This window comes from Theropithecus gelada, chromosome 14, assembly GCF_003255815.1.
Source record: "Theropithecus gelada isolate Dixy chromosome 14, Tgel_1.0, whole genome shotgun sequence".
NCBI classification, from domain to species: Eukaryota; Metazoa; Chordata; class Mammalia; order Primates; family Cercopithecidae; genus Theropithecus; species Theropithecus gelada.
The window spans coordinates 61,828,475-61,845,126 of NC_037682.1; the positions used below are offsets into that span (position 1 = coordinate 61,828,475).

The 16,652-nt window shown below is 37.7% G+C and overlaps 1 pseudogene; it reads right to left on the reverse strand.

The window, feature by feature from the left end:
* Positions 1-14,658: 14,658 nt before the first annotated feature.
* On the reverse strand, positions 14,659-14,891 carry LOC112605604 (annotated as a pseudogene).
* Positions 14,892-16,652: the final 1,761 nt, after the last annotated feature.

Consider the following 16,652-nt stretch of genomic DNA (forward strand, 5'->3'; position numbering starts at 1 on the left):
TTTATTTTTAGTTTCATAAAGAAATCAATTCATATCATTTATCATTTTATTTACTGTCTTCTGTTATCCACTAGTAATGGACCCATCGTTTTCCAGAGAGGCCAGATGTGGTATATGAGGAGGATTATCCATGTGAGGTCCACAGTGGCTTTTAAATTGCACATCTGCCTTGAAGCACCACAATCACCACTACTTCAAGATTCTCTCACTCCTGCACTCATTTTCCTATCTATTTTATATTTCTGTTTACCACAGATAATTAAATTGCCCTCCATCTCTGCCAGCCTCTATAATTTGGACCTAGAGGTCAATCTTGCATATTCAATCCTACCCCAAGCAAACATCCAGGTCAGTGTCTCAGGCTTTCCCAAAGCTCTCTACTTCCTCCTTGAATGAACTGGACATTCCTTCAGTGAACCCTACAACAAGCAGTCTTTACAAAACTTTTTGCCTTCTTTACTTTTCTGGTAGCAAATGCCATCAACATTTAGTAAAAAAAAATAAATCGTCTTGTACTTCTTCCCCAGACTATGTTACAGAACCTGAGGTAATGTGATCAGGTCATGTGTACATTTCTCTTTTCTTTCAAAACTCACACACAACCTCTTCGCCACCAACACACTCTTGGAGACTGGCATAAAGCAAGGTATTACATCCTTTAAATAGGGCATGGTTGATTGGAGTTGTATGGGGATAAACTCCAAAATGGGGCATATAGATCTAAAGTCAGGACAGAGACCCATGAAGTTTATGATATGCCAGTGTGATCAGACCACACCCAGATAGAAGTGGCACCACCTTACACCAGGTAAGTAACTGGTTGTTAAGGCCAGAGTGTAGGAGCAGAGTCAGAGTGATAGGTCAAGATGCAGAGAGCAGGATGTCTTATTAAATTGTACTTATGAGGAGGGTTCTGGCTTGCATACAAAAGGAAGGAGGTAAGCATCTTCATTTAGGCTTGTAGGAGAGGGCACCACTACCAGAAAAATTTGAGAAAATCCTGCATTTATTAAGAACATAATTTTAGCCTGTTTCACTGGGATCCTAGCTAAGGACAGTAGAGCAGCAACAATGCTGCTATTATTACCAGCAACAGCAAATATTGCTATTATTCAGGGGCATCTATCACATATAAGATAGGAAGACAACTATCTTAAGTGCAATGTAAGAGACGGACATAGCAATTATATTAACACTTGTGGGTAGCACCTGGTCCACAGGTGAGGGCCAGGGTAAGCCCCAACCTGAGCTATGAAGACTAGGTAAGAATCAGCCACAGATGGAGCTTTATAGAAAGCTATTTCCAAAAAGGAGGGGTAGCGTAAGCAAGGGCATGGAGGTGAGGAAAGTTGTTATGTGTTTTGAGAACTGTAAGATTTTCTGATGCTCAAATATAACATTTAAGAGAGTTAATACCTTGGAATAAAACAGTAGAGGTAGGCAGGAGTAAGACCTGAATGAATTTATATGACATGTCAAAGATGGTACACATTTTGATGGTTGGGTTTAAAAAGGCAGGCGATAACAATCATATTTTCCAGAGTACATTGTTAGCAATATGCAGGAAGGATTTAAAGTCTGCACTGGAAACAGATGTTATTTTGGTGTATGGAACTAGATGAAGATATATAATTGACAGCTTTTTACGTAAACAATACTGTTTAGTGGATAACCTACCATTTATCTAGATATCTCTAATATTTGCTTAATTTTTTAAAACTAACATCTGTATAATAGCTTTATACTCTATTTCTCTGAATTACACAATTGAAGGGCCAGTGCCCAAGCAATAGTTTTATTTGAAAACCAAATGAAAGAACTCAGCATTTTTGATTCTTTATTGCTCTAAATGGTCTTTAGATTTGTTTTATCATATCACAAAATAGTCCTCTTTGAAGTTTGACTGAAATTACTTTAAATGTTCTCATCGATTTTCATTCACATGCATTAAGTGCGTCCTGTGAGAAACTCTGATCAGGAACTTGAAGATACACAGATAAACATGACATGGTCTTGACTTAAGCTCACATTGAGTAAAGATGTTAGATTGTTCAACGAAGTTTCCAAAATAGTGTCACTATCCCAGGATAGGAAGGCAGAAGTAGTTTCTGAAGGCTGGAGGCCAAGAGAAGGATGACGGGGACAACGAAGGAGCAAGTCCTCGGACCTATCTCTGTCACCATGGGTAATCATGCGAATATTAGGTGAAGTGAATGTGAGTGCATGATGGTTGGGGAAGGTGAAGTATCAACACAATGGTGTGAGTCATTCAGGCCTTAACCTTTAAGGTATTAGAATCCATTATTAAAGAATCTAAATCCATTACTAAAAGTGAAAAGTGTCACTGTAACAGTGTGCCTATTTGTAAATGTGCAAATGATTTTCATATTTCATTGCATGTAATATTGTTTGTGTGTGTATGTGTTTGAGAGAGAGAGAGAGAGGCGAGGTGGGGAGATGGCGGGGTGGAAAGCCTGTCTTTCAAGGGGCCAGTATAAGTTATATTTAAGGAACCTCTATCCAGAATTGATACCTACCCAGCCCACTGAGCCAGACTTGGTGGAAGTATGAGATTCCTCCGGGAGAACTGAACTCCCAAAGTCTGTACACCTGCTGTGGTTTTCCAATGTAGCCACCAGGGGGAGCATTCAGCCCAAGGATAGGCTTAAATTCTGACGGACACCAAGGCCCTACTATCCCCAGAGCTCAAGAAAGTGTGGCTTTTCTTCTAGCACTACCTTCCTGTGTCCTCAATACCCACCACACAGCTGAAAGCTGCCAACAAGTTCATTCTTCCTTTGAGGATGATCTTCTTCTCTCTCATGCACAAAATAGACATATCTACATCTTACAAACTCACATAAAAACCTAAAATTGATGGAGAGATACAGGTTTCCTTGGCTTTTTCAGATTTTTACAGATGATAATCTCACACAAATCTATGTGTTTGGCCTTTAGTCTTAATCATTTTGACCACGCCTTAAATCCCCACTTTGACCAGACACAGACCTAAATAAAATCCTTACTCACAGGGTTCTCAGTGTCTCCAGACTCACAACAGATTCTTTTTAGGTGTCTCTGTCACAGAAAATGGCCACAAGGTCAACTCTCTCTCAGGCGTGTTAGAACAAGTCCTTCCCAGAAGAACTGCATTTTGTAGTGTGAGATCGATGGGGGTCTTTCAGACTGGAAAGACCCACAGAAGTTGGGATTGCCAAAAGGGTCTTCTGGACTGGTCCACAGCCCTTAAGAAATTTTCATGTTACAATTCATTTTGTCCATCCCCCTGCCTCCCTGGACACCTGCATCTGTGTATGCACAGAGAGTCTGGAAGGTTTACAGAGAAGTCTCCACATCTTCCTATAGTAACTCTTTCAGAAACGCCTTCTTTCATAACATCCTACCTCTCTTCAGTCATTATGAAAGGGAACAGATTTTCATTTTCATTGTGGAAAATTTCCAGAGAGACCCGTTTTGGGAAACCATCTCTTCTCCCCACTCCAAGTTGGGCTAAAGTTTTAGTGTAATTTGCTTATTTTGTTCTGCTATAACAGAGTACCTCAGTCTGGGTAGTTTTTTTGTTTTTGTTTTTGTTTTTTTCAAGTTTTGTTTGGTTCATGATTCTGGTGACTTAAAAGTCCAAGATCGGGCAGTTACATCTGATAAATATATCATGCTGGTTCCAAACATGGCAGGAAGCAGACAAAGAGCAAGTGCATGCAAAGAGATCACATGGTGAGAGACGAAGCCAGGGAGAGAAACCCAGAAAGCCAGACTTGTGGGAAAGTATCAAACTGTCCACCATATGTGAAATTAGAATCCTAAAAGGAGAGAAAAAATGGGTTAAACATTTTTTGAAGAATTATTGACTGAATGTTTCAAAATTTGGACAAAAAGAAAATGTGTTAACTCATATCTTTAGCAAATCTTGAGCAATGTTAATTAAAAAATAAAACATACTTCTCCACATCCTCTCTAGCACCTGTTGTTTCCTGACTTTTTAATGATTGCCATTCTAACTGGTGTGAGATGGTATCTCATTGTGGTTTTGATTTGCATTTCTCTGATGGCCAGTGATGATGAGCATTTTTTCATGTGTCTGTTGGCTGTATGAATGTCTTCTTTTGAGAAATGTCTGTTCATATCCTTTGCCCACTTTTTGATGGGGTTGTTTGTTTTTTTCTTGTAAATTTGTTTGAGTTCTTTGTAGGTTCTGGATATTAGCCCTTTGTCAGATGAGTAGATTGCAAAAATTATCTCCCATTCTGTAGGTTGCCTGTTCACTCTGATGGTAGTTTCTTTTGCTGTGCAGAAGCTCTTTAGTTTAATGAGATCCCATTTGTCAATTTTGGCTTTTGCTGCCATTGCTTTTGGTGTTTTAGACATGAAGTCTTTGCCCATGCCTATGTCCTGAATGGTACTACCTAGGTTTTCCTCTAGGGTTTTTATGGTATTAGGTCTAACATTTAAGTCTCTAATCCATCTTGAATGAATTTTCGTATAAGGAGTAAGGAAAGGATCCAGTTTCAGCTTTCTACTTATGGCTAGACAATTTTCCCAGCACCATTTATTAAATAGGGAATCCTTTCCCCATTTCTTGTTTCTCTCAGGTTTGTCAAAGATCAGATGACTGTAGATGTGTGGTATTATTTCTGAGGACTCTGTTCTGTTCCATTGGTCTATATCTCTGTTTTGGTACCAGTACCATGCTGTTTTGGTTACTGTAGCCTTGTAGTATAGTTTGAAGTCAGGTAGCGTGATGCCTCCAGCTTTGTTCTTTTGACTTAGGATTGTCTTGGAGATGTGGGCTCTTTTTTGGTTCCCTATGAACTTTAAAGCAGTTTTTTCCAATTCTGTGAAGATATTACACTGTTGGTGGGATTGTAAACTAGTTCAACCATTATGGAAAACAGTATGGCAATTCCTCAAGGATCTAGAACTAGATGTACCATATGACCCAGCCATCTCATTACTGGGTATATACCCAATGGATTATAAATCATGCTGCTATAAAGACACATGCACACGTATGTTTATTGCGGCACTATTCACAATAGCAAAGACTTGGAATCAACCCAAATGTCCATCAGTGACAGATTGGATTAAGAAAATGTGGCACATATACACCATGGAATACTATGCAGCCATAAAAAAGGATGAGTTTGTGTCCTTTGTAGGGACATGGATGCAGCTGGAAACCATCATTCTCAGCAAACTATCACAAGAACAGAAAACCAAACACCACATGTTCTCACTCATAGGTGGGAACTGAACAATGAGATCACTTGGACTCGGGAAGGGGAACATCACACACCGGGGCCTATCATGGGGAGGGGGGAGGGGGGAGGGATTGCACTGGGAGTTATACCTGATGTAAATGACGAGTTGATGGGTCCTGACGAGTTGATGGGTGCAGCACAGCAACATGGCACAAGTATACATATGTAACAAACCTGCACGTTATGCACCTGTACCCTAGAACTTAAAGTATAATAATAAAAAATAATTAAAAAAATAAATAAATAAATAAAACATACAACTAACTGCATATCTTACAAATGGCATAAACAACAAATGTATACCAATCTTAAAAGCAGACATAGAAAAAGACACATTGCACACAAGAAAATTATTAGAAGAAACAATGGAAACCTGAAAAAAAACTGGGACTTTATTTGTGAAAGAAAAAAAATCTGTCAATATAGATTTCCAGTGAAAATTTTCTTCAAATCAAGACAATATCCAAAAAATTGCTGAGACTGATATCAAGCAGCTATCTCTATACATGTTCTTCTAGGAGTTTTGTGATTTCAGATCTTACAGTTATGTCTTTAATCTATTTTGAGTTGAGTTATGGTTTAAGGTAAATGTCCAGTTTTATTCTTTTGCATTTGGATATCCAATTTTCCTAACTCTGTTTGTCAAAGAGATTATCCTTCCCCTATTGTGTTGGTGGCCTTGTTGAGAATTACTTGACTGTATATATGTTAATTGTTTTCTGGGCTCTTTATTCTGTTCAATTTGGTCTATGTGTCTATTTATATGATAGTACCATACTTTTTTTACTATAGCTTTGTAATATAATTTGAAATCAGAAAGTGTGCTGCCATCAACTTGGTTTTTCTTTCTTAAGATCGTTTTGGCTATTTGGGGATGTTCTATGGTTTCATACAAATTTTCAAATTGTTTTCTATTTCTGTAAAATGTTCCAGAGCTCAGGTAACAAAAACAAAAATAAAGAAGTGGAGCAACATCAAACTAAAAATCTTCTGCACAGCAAATAAAGCAATCATCAAAAGGAATGGTTTGAGAGAAAATATTTGCAGATCATATATTTGATACAGGTCTAATACCCCAAATATATAAGGAACTCAATCAACTAAATATCAAAAAATATAATAGTAACCTGATTAAAAATGAGCAAAGAATCTGAATATACATTTCTCCAAAGGCATGCAAATGGTCAGCAGGCATATGAAAAGGTGCACTACATCATCAATCATCAGGAAAATGCAAATCAAAACCACAACAAGATATCACCTCACACCTGTTGAGATGGCTATTATCAAAAAAGACAAGAGATAAGGGTTGGAGAGGCTGTGGAGAAAGGAAAACTCTTGTGCATAGTTGGTGGGAATGTAAGTTAGCATAGCCATTATAGAAAACAGTATGGAAGTTTCTCAAACAATTAAAAATAGAGTTACTGTATGATGAAGAAATTCCTCTCCTATATATGTATCCAAAATAAATAAAATCAGCATTTTCTGGAGATATCTGCACTCTCATGTTAATTGCAGCATTATTCACAATAGCCAAGACATAGAAACAATCTAAGTGGTGTCTATATACAGATGAACAGATAAAGAAATTGTGACAGGTCTATATATGATATTGTGATATATATCATATGTATATATGATATCACAATATTATTCAGCCTTGAAAAAGGAGATATTGTCACTTGCAACGTTACATATAAACCTAGAGCACATTTTGTTAAGTGAAATAAACCAGATGCAGAAACAAATAAAGGCATGATTTTATGTACATGTGGAATCTCAAAAGAAAAATAAGGTCAAATACATAGAAACAGCATAAAAAGGGGAAGAAAGAAAGAGAAAATAGGAAGAAATAGGTCAAAGGTTATAAACTTGCAGCTGTGTAGGATAAATAAGTTTAGAGATCTAGTGTATGGCATGAAGACTTAATATTGTATTGTAAACTAAACATTTGTTATGACAGTAGATGTTAGATGCCCTTACACAAGGAAAAAACAAAAGGTAACTATGGAAGGTGTTGGATTGATAGATAGGTTAATTTGCTTGATTGAAGTTATCATCTCACTACGTACATGTATATCCTATATTTTTGAACAAACTTGTTTTAGATAAAATATTTAAAAAGCTTTTGTCTGAAGCAAGTCAAATTTCTGTTTCCTAATTGTTTAAGGTCTTTCATATTATTTCCACTCTTAAAACTTATGTAACCCTTTGGATATGATGAGATATATGTTTTTCTTTATTTTTTATGCCAGTACTCTTAGATACAGCTATCACTGTCTCTCGGGGTACCTCTGCCTCTGGTCATTCTGTTCATTCTTTATGTTGAAATTTTATATCTTCAGGCTACAACTCAGAGTTTTACAGTTTCATTGATTTCTCTATTAAATGTTTATGAACCACGAGAATGAGAATTATATATTCAATTTTTTTTGAACTTTTGTGTTTGAGTTTATTTATTTAGTTATTTATTTTTGAGACAGAGTCTTGCTCTTTCACCCAGGCTGGAGTGCAGTGGCACGATCTTGGCTCACTGCAAGCTCTGCCTGCTGGGTTCACATCATTCTTCTCCCTCAGCCTCCTGAGTAGCTGGGACTACAGGTGCCTGCCACCACGCCCAGCTAATTTTTTTTTTGTATTTTTCTTAGAGACAGGATTCCACCGTGTTAGCCAGGATGGTCTCGATCTCCTGACCTCGTGATCTGCCCGCCTCAGCCTCCCAAAGTGCTGGGATTACAGGCGTGAGCCACCGTGTCCAGCTGTGTTTTGAGTTTTTAAAAAATTAACCTAATGTGAAAGACCCTAGATCCTGGGAAAGGTGCTGTGTGGCTTAGGATATAAACATCAGAATGTGCTGTGGACTTTCTATAATATTTCAGTGCCCTTGTATATGTGTGGAGAGTAATTCCAGAACAAAGCCCTTACTTCAATATCCATGGTGGTCCATAGCTAGGGCTAGCAGAAGGAAGGGTTCAAAATCACTATTTTTACCACGCAAATTATCTGCTCTTGGAAAAGTCAGTCCCTTTGGGTAGCCCCAATCGTCTGTAAGTCTTTTTCCTGAAGCATGATCATATGGTTCTCTTCCTTCTATCTGCTCATTGAACCAGAGCTCCAGGACCAATACTACTATGGAAATACCTCTTTTGCCTCTACATCTCTCAGGTCACAGCTGAAATGTTAACTCCTCTGAGAACCCGCATTTGTCACACTAGTTTACATATATTTTGTTATTCTCTGTTGCAATGAATTTTTTGTTTCTTTCATAGCAGCTATATGAGGTTGTAATTATTTTTGTTGTTTTTTTTTATTATTTGCTTTCCCTGTTAAAATACAAGCTTCATAGAAACAGAGAACATGTGCACCAATATGTTCTATGTACCTAGTAGTTACTAAAATAGAGAAGCCTCTTATTAAACAAACAACTAAGCACTGACTGCTTGTTAAATAAATGTATTTAGTTATTCTATTATTTATTTCCAACACACAGAAAGAAAGACTGAGAAAGGGAGAAGGACTAAAAGGAAGAATGACAGCAAGAGAGATAAAGAGTAGATATTTTCTGGCATTAAATTAGTGCCCCCGATGGCCAGTGATGATGACCATTTTTTCATGTGTCTGTTGGCTGTATGAATGTCTTCTTTTGAGAAATGTCTGTTCATATCCTTTGCCCACTTTTTGATGGGGTTGTTTGTGTTTTTCTTGTAAATTTCTTTGAGTTCTTTGTAGGTTCTGGATATTAACCCTTTGTCAGATGAGTAGATTGCAAAAGTTTTCTCCCATTCTGTAGGTTGCCTGTTCACCCTGATGGTAGTTTCTTTTGCTGTGCAGAAGCTCTTTAGTTTAATGAGATCCCATTTGTCAATTTTGGCTTTTGCTGCCGTTGCTTTTGGTGTTTTAGACATGAAGTCCTTAAATGTCCATCAGTGACAGACTGGATTAAGAAAATGTGGCACATATACACCATGGAATACTATGCAGCCATAAAAAAGGATGAGTTTGTGTCCTTTGTAGGGACATGGATGCAGCTGGAAACCATCATTCTCAGCAAACTATCACAAGAACAGAAAACCAAACACCGCATGTTCTCACTCATAGGTGGGAACTGAACAATGAGATCACTTGGACTCGGGAAGGGGAACATCACACACCTGGGCCTATCATGGGGAGGGGGGAGGGGGGAGGGATTGCATTGGGAGTTACACCTGATGTAAATGACGAGTTGATGGGTGCTGACGAGTTGATGGGTGCAGCACACCAACATGGCACCAGTATACATATGTAACAAACCTGCACGTTATGCACATGTACCCTAGAACTTAAAGTATAATAATAATAATAATAAAAAAATTAGTGCCCCCAAATTGGACAGAGACATATCAGCATAATGCTCCTCTGAAGATTTGAATTTAACTTTCGCTGTAAATTGCTCTGACCTGACAACCAGCTATTTCAGTTTAGTCTTTGTAGATGATATACATAAAATTCCTATCTCACTTTGCTGTAGCATGTCCAATCCTGGACAATCAGCATAAAAGATACTATCTTCACTTATTTAACATTTCATAGCTTAAACATGAGGACTCTGAACTTTAGGATTCCATATAAAAGACTGTGACTGTCAATGATAATAATAAATACATTAATGATTATGATAATTATTTTTAAACTCACTACTTGGTAGCCTCTAGCATTTATATATCTGGATTTTCTACACGTATTTCTACAGAAGCAGCTTGCACATGCTGTACAAACCATAAGATGGCAGGAGAGGTTTGTGGAACACTGACTCACCTGGGGCCATGCAGAGGGAGGTTTGAAGATCTTGTTGATACCGATTGACACAGGAAACCAAAGCCTCTTTCCCCACTTCCTTTCCTTGAGTAAAAATGTTGAGAAAATGTCTTCCCTTTCTTTCTATGTTGATAGTAAAACCAATGAGGTCATCACTTTTAACAACTGTTGACTTATTTTGGATTGTAGTCTACATTCACTGTAACACAAAAATGCATACAAGCAGCACTGATTTTAGTGTGGCATCATAGAAATAACAGTGCTATACACAGACCTTGCTACCAGCCAATAAGACTATATATTTGAATATGTTCATATATTTATATATAAATGTATAGAAAAGATGCAGAGAAATGTATACCAGATTATAAAGAGAAATTATCTCCAGGGAGGACAAAAAGGTAAGGATAAAAGGTCTTCACTTTACATTTAATATACATGGAGTATATATAGTTTTTAAAATTTATATCATAGACATATTTAGGATATTGAATGGAAAATTTAAAAAACTCAACTACTTACTAGTTGTATGATTTTGAAAAATGTCTCAAATTATCAGATTTTTTTTTCCTAAAAATATGTAAAAAGTCTGTTTCATAGAGTTTTACCGAGGCATAATAGATGTAATTCTCCTAAAATTGCTATATTTTACAAATAGTGGCTGCTAAAATATTGCTGTTAATAGTATTCCACTAACTAGTAATAATAACTTTAATTAATATTTGTTAAGTTTTGACTTTGTTTCTACTACCCCACACACATGGACATACATATCTTCTTCTATCATGTTGGCCTAATTCAGTACTAGAAAATCAGTAGGGACTCAGGTTATATGTGTGAATGGATGAATAAATGAATGAATGAATGCCTATTTTTAAAGACTTCCTCTTTTCTGTATGTCTAACCTTAGATCCTAGTCATATGATCATACGTCTCTAGGTGACCCAACAGCCCTATCACAGATGCTGCTTCAAAGGCACTCATCTTGATGAATGCATATCTAATCTCAGAAGGAGTCTGAAAACTATCTTGTCCACATCCAGTTGACTGACACACAATTTAGGCTTCTTGGGTGTCATCAGATCTGTAAGCATGATGAGGAAGGAAAAAGTTTCTGAGCGGAGGCTTCCAACATCCTCAGAAGGAAACCTCTCTTAATCCCCATGAAAATGGTGTAAATTCCAACATCTTGCTCCTAAGAACACTTTGCCCTGAAAAATAAATAAATAAATAAATAAATAAAATAAAAAAGCCATCATAAGCTTTCAGAAGTCCTGTGCTGAGGTTTTGCTTACATCAGTTTTAAAGCATAATATTTTGAGTAACTCAATGTTTGGAAACCTCAAATTTTTCTCTTGACAGATAAAACTGAAACCTCTACTATATTCTGCTTTCTCACAGGATGCACATGAGAATAAAACACAAGACTTTATGTTAGAATACCTTGTGTAACCTCAAGTATTATGATTGTTAGAGAGCTTTTTAGAGGTTTTTACTTTCTTTGTCAGAGCCAGACAGGGTATATTCTCAACCCAAAGGTCAAATTGTCTCATTTTCACAAAATTTTCAATAATGATGATGATGATGATAATAATAATAATAATAATAATAATAGCAGCAATGATTTCTATCATACAATGGACCAGGCACTATTGAACACATTAGACATATTAATGTATTGAATCGTTAAAATAATTCAACCATGTGGTTACTATTGGTATCCTCACTTAAAGATGAGTGGACCAAAACACAGAAAGATAAAGTGCTTTGCTAAAGGATATGCAGCCGATAAGTGGAAGGTGGGATTCTAAACCAAACTGTTTAATTCCCAAAACTACTGCATAAGACCGTATAAAGAAGCATGAAACAATGGGTTTCAAGAAGCCTACAGAAGACATAACTGGATTTTCCATGCTGGTTCATAGTTAAATTATTGGATGCAACAAATCTGAATGGCAGAGGAAAAAATAAAGAGAGTTCTGAGTGAGCCAGGGTCTCTATAGGAGCAAGGAACCAAGTGAAGCTTGGGTTAGTTGTGAGGTGTAAGATATAATTAGAAGAGAAGTAGCTCTACCCTGGTAGAAGTGAAACTTTGAAGAATGATTCCTCACAAACTGCTGAGTAAGGATAGGAAAATGTATAGCCTTGGTCAAGATTTAAATATGAGGATATAAAAATAGGCATAAACAGAATGCACAAGTGAAAAAAATACATTTTGGAATGCATATATTGTGCAAGTGTCTCTATTCTGAGTGCTAGTATATCAGAAACTACATTTTTGTTCCTTTTGTCAGAGGTGTTTGAACCAGAGCAACTCCATCTTAAATAGGAGCTGGGTAAAATAAGGCTGAGACCTACTGGGCTACATTCCCAGAGAGTTAGGCATTCTAAGTCACAGGATGAGATAGGAGGTTGGCACAAGACACAGGTCATATCAGACCTTGCTGATAAGACAGTAGTAGTAGTCTTCTGTTCTGTAATTTTTTTCCCTCTCTCTCTGCTTCTCCTTGTGTATCCACCATACAAGCTGCAATGACTAAAAATTATTTACCAAAATCATTTCATAAAACTGTATTAAATGAAAATTCACCAATAGAAACTTAGGAAACATAAATCAGTCCTGTAAGGTTGGCTTCAGCATATCCAGAACACATGCTCAGGAAGGAAGAAGGTGGGGGGACCCTATAAACAAGGGACTTTGATCATTCACTTTGAAGAGTCTCCTGTCATATGCTGGTTGGGCAAACAGTTTAGATGGATGCCTTAGAGTGCACAAAATCAGAGATATCCAGAAATGCACATGAAGATGGAGTGAGAAGAGGAATAGAGAGACACAGAAATACCACTCACCCTTAGTTTATTTTTTCATTTAATACAGAATATTTTTTAAAGTCCTACTGTCTTTAAAGCACTGTGCTTAAAGCTGTCATGTCATTGGTTTTATAGTCCAGCAGGGAGACTGACCATTGAGAATTATAAGTATGGCAGGAATTTCTAAACAGAAAGATGTGCAGATCTCATAGCCTGTCACACAAATGGCCCATCACATAGCTCCTAAACTGCATCACAGCATTACCATGACCTCCTGTTTCTACATTTGGTTTGCCTCCATATGCCCCCAAATTCCAATGTTTTTGTGAAGTCATGTTTGGTGGTCAAGGTTGAGGGAAAGTACACAGATCAAAAGCTCATCTAGTTGTGTCAAACTTTGTCATAGTTAGATAAGCTTTTTGAATTTAAAGTTTGTCAAAATTTAGGGAAGTATTTTGCCCTTAGGTGGTCACTTATTGAGCCCTGGAAATTTTACTCTTTCTTTATCCTTGAGATACCTCTTGCTTTATTGAATCTATAATCAACCTTATTGCAACCATGGAGAATGAGATATTACCTAGCTCAGAGGTCCACATCACAGAATATGTGGGTGAATCTATCACTACCCTGTTGTGAAGCCCTGTTCTCCAGCCCAAGCATTCTTCCATTCCTAACACAAGCTTCTCCTCCTTCACAGAGATGGGTCTGAGTTGCCTATTTTTATACCTCCCATGTCATGCTGAGTGGGGGCTGGGGTTTGCAGAGAGAAGACAGCTAGGGAACATAATTGCTATGGTAATTGCTTTCTATTGTACAATAAATATAGTCTGGATGTATTGCATATGGTCCCTAATTTTTAATAGAATCCTCACAAAAATGCTACTTTCCCGCTTTCCAATAACAGACTTAGAATGATGGAAAGACCTTCACAAGTCCGAACACAAGCAAATGGCCATATGGCAGAGTTGTTCTTTTTCTGTGTCTCATAAGATTCCAGACAGTATAATCTTAGCAGTATCTATGAGAAAAATCTACCTCAATATATCTTCTTTCTGCATTCACACTCAAAAACTTGATATCTGTGCTTGGTTTAATAAAAATAGTGAGAGTAACTCATGAAGCTGGGTGGTGGTGATGTGTGTTTATGATTGTGTGTGTGTGAGAGAGAGAGTATATATGTGTGTGTGTGTGTGTGTGTGTGTGTGTGTCAAGAGGTTAAGGGCTTAAAGCAACAATTAATTGGTGATTAGGATCATGTACTCAATACCATAGCTTGAAGAAAAAAAAAATTCCATAATTCCAAGACTGCTGCTTCATGACTTGAAAAACGATATCTGTCCACTTACCAGTGTGTGTGTGTGTGTGGGCGGGGGGGGGGGGGGTTGGCTTCATTGCTGGGAAACACTTGAGATCCTGTGTTGATGAAAAATGATTTCTCCAAACTAATCATTCTGTTCATAAAACTTTGAGTTTTCAAGACACTCAGCGTCTCTTTCATCCCTGAAGCTTTTTCTCATGGAGGAATGCCACCCAGACATGTGCTAATGCCACTTAGCACATTTTACAACATTTACATTTCCTTGGGCTCCTTTTCCTTCTTGTTTTCAACCTTCATGCCCCAATCCCTGCCTAACTTCTATTATTTATTTATTTATTTTATGCCATACATCTGCCTTTATTATGAGCAACAGGCGGGACACTTCCAGCAATAGAAAAAAGAGTAATTTACAAAAGCAGGGATTCAATGAAGCTGCTGGTTGTTACTCTTGGGCACTCACATGTAGACGCTGACCCAGAGCAGCAGGAAGAGGACTCCAAAGCCCATGAAGAATGAGGCCATCAAGGAGATGAGGAACTCTTCATAGATACCACAAGTGTAGAGGTGACCTCGTAAACAAAGAACCAGGTGGTGAAGAGCATGCCAATGGTCAAAAGCACTAGAATCAGATGGGGGAAGACAGCCAGGTTCACTGGGCTGTCGTATCTGCTCATGGCCTTGAGCTCCATTTTGCTCCAGTAGGCTAAGCCGCCACTCTGCCACCAGAAGACTTCTGTTATTTCTTAACTTTTGCTTTCCTGATTTCATCTGTGCTCTCTGACTAGGTAATTATATCTAGCGATGTTATCTATTCTGATTCACAGTATCCAGCAGACCTGATTTAATCATCACATTCTCATTATAAGGCTCAACAAGTAATGTTCACAATTTTCCAAAGTCATAGACTGATCATCTGACCTACAAATACTCTAAATTCCTGATCATCTTCCCATTGTTTATGGCTCTGAATGGCTTTTTGTCCAAAGCATCCAGCACCATTTTCACGTGGGTAGTTTCCCCTGCTGGTAAAAATAGTGAACACTTTTCCTTATCCACCCCATACCCCAACAAAGACACGAGATCCACTATCACTGTCTATCTGAGTGTGTTTGAGATCTTCAAAATCTGCAGTGCTGATACCTCAATATGGAATGAAGTGAACCAACAAGCTCTCTCTGACTTTTGTTTACAAGGATTTGCATACATTTTCTGGTGGATACTAGGCTTATTTCTGGGAATATGCAGCAATTTAAAGCATTGTGTCTCATGTCAAAGTTTGCTTTACACAATCTGAGACTAATCTATTTGGTAAGTTTTCCTTTCTGTTAGTCTGTACCCTTGTCATTACAGTGACTCCCATCCTCACTCTAATTTCATCTTTTCTGGGAGTAAGTACTTGGTGGAACATATAGAGGCAAAGAGGAAGCTGGTTTATGCAGCTGAAGAGAGCAACAAAGGAAACAGACAATGCAAACCAGAGTCCGGAACTATACCAGAGATATCTTTCTCTATTCCCATGGATTTTCAGCTTGATTTTTTCCTAACTAGATCTCTCTGCTAGGGAATGAAAAAGAAGATCTAAGATTTTCCCTCTTCTAGGAATTTGCAAAAGAGATTATTCAGAAGCCAAGTTCTAAAGATTTTAGAGAGTCTTTGGGATGATACAGTCTTATACCCCATCACATCTTGACTGATATATTATTGCATTTCCCTCTGAAATCTCCAATAAACCAACTGTCTACTGCCCATTCTGCACTGCCATGCCCCCTATTGCCTATGCTGAGCCTCCAGGCCAAGACACACTGTAGTCCTTTACTGACCTTTAATGTTCATAAGTCTGTTCATTGTTGCCATAGACGTGACTATGAATCCCTAAGCCTGGTCAAGATACTGGATCCAACACCACCTTTTTAGATTATACCCAGAAGCCAAGCTGCAAAGAACATTAGTTTCATAAACTCCTCCATAAGGCCCACTTCTCTCTCCTCTCTCCTTCTTTATTCTCCCAGCCTGAGGGATTTGGAACTTTGGAACAGGAGTCCCTAAGGTTTCTTCCTGAATCTAGGTTTGGGAATTAGCCTCATCTCCAGAAATAAGATTTATTTTAAGCATCACATAGGGGTAGAAAAGAAAATGTAGGGAGGATGGCCTTTTTGCAGCAGATTTTTAAAAGAACTTCCAGGACCTTGTCTTTATATTGAAGCATATGTCACTATAGGATCAGAGCAAGGCATTACACTGATCCTTTAAGAAAGTTTTGCTACCTACAGCCCTTGACCCTACTCTTTTTTCAAAAAAAAATTTTTTTAAGGTAATTGTTAGAGATTTCCCAAGGTTTATTTGAAATGACACACCACTGAAAACATAACTGTTACAGATGATTTGTGGATACAGTACACATCACCTATCTTACTTTAGGACAGTCTGTGAAGATGATATTTTCCTGCTGC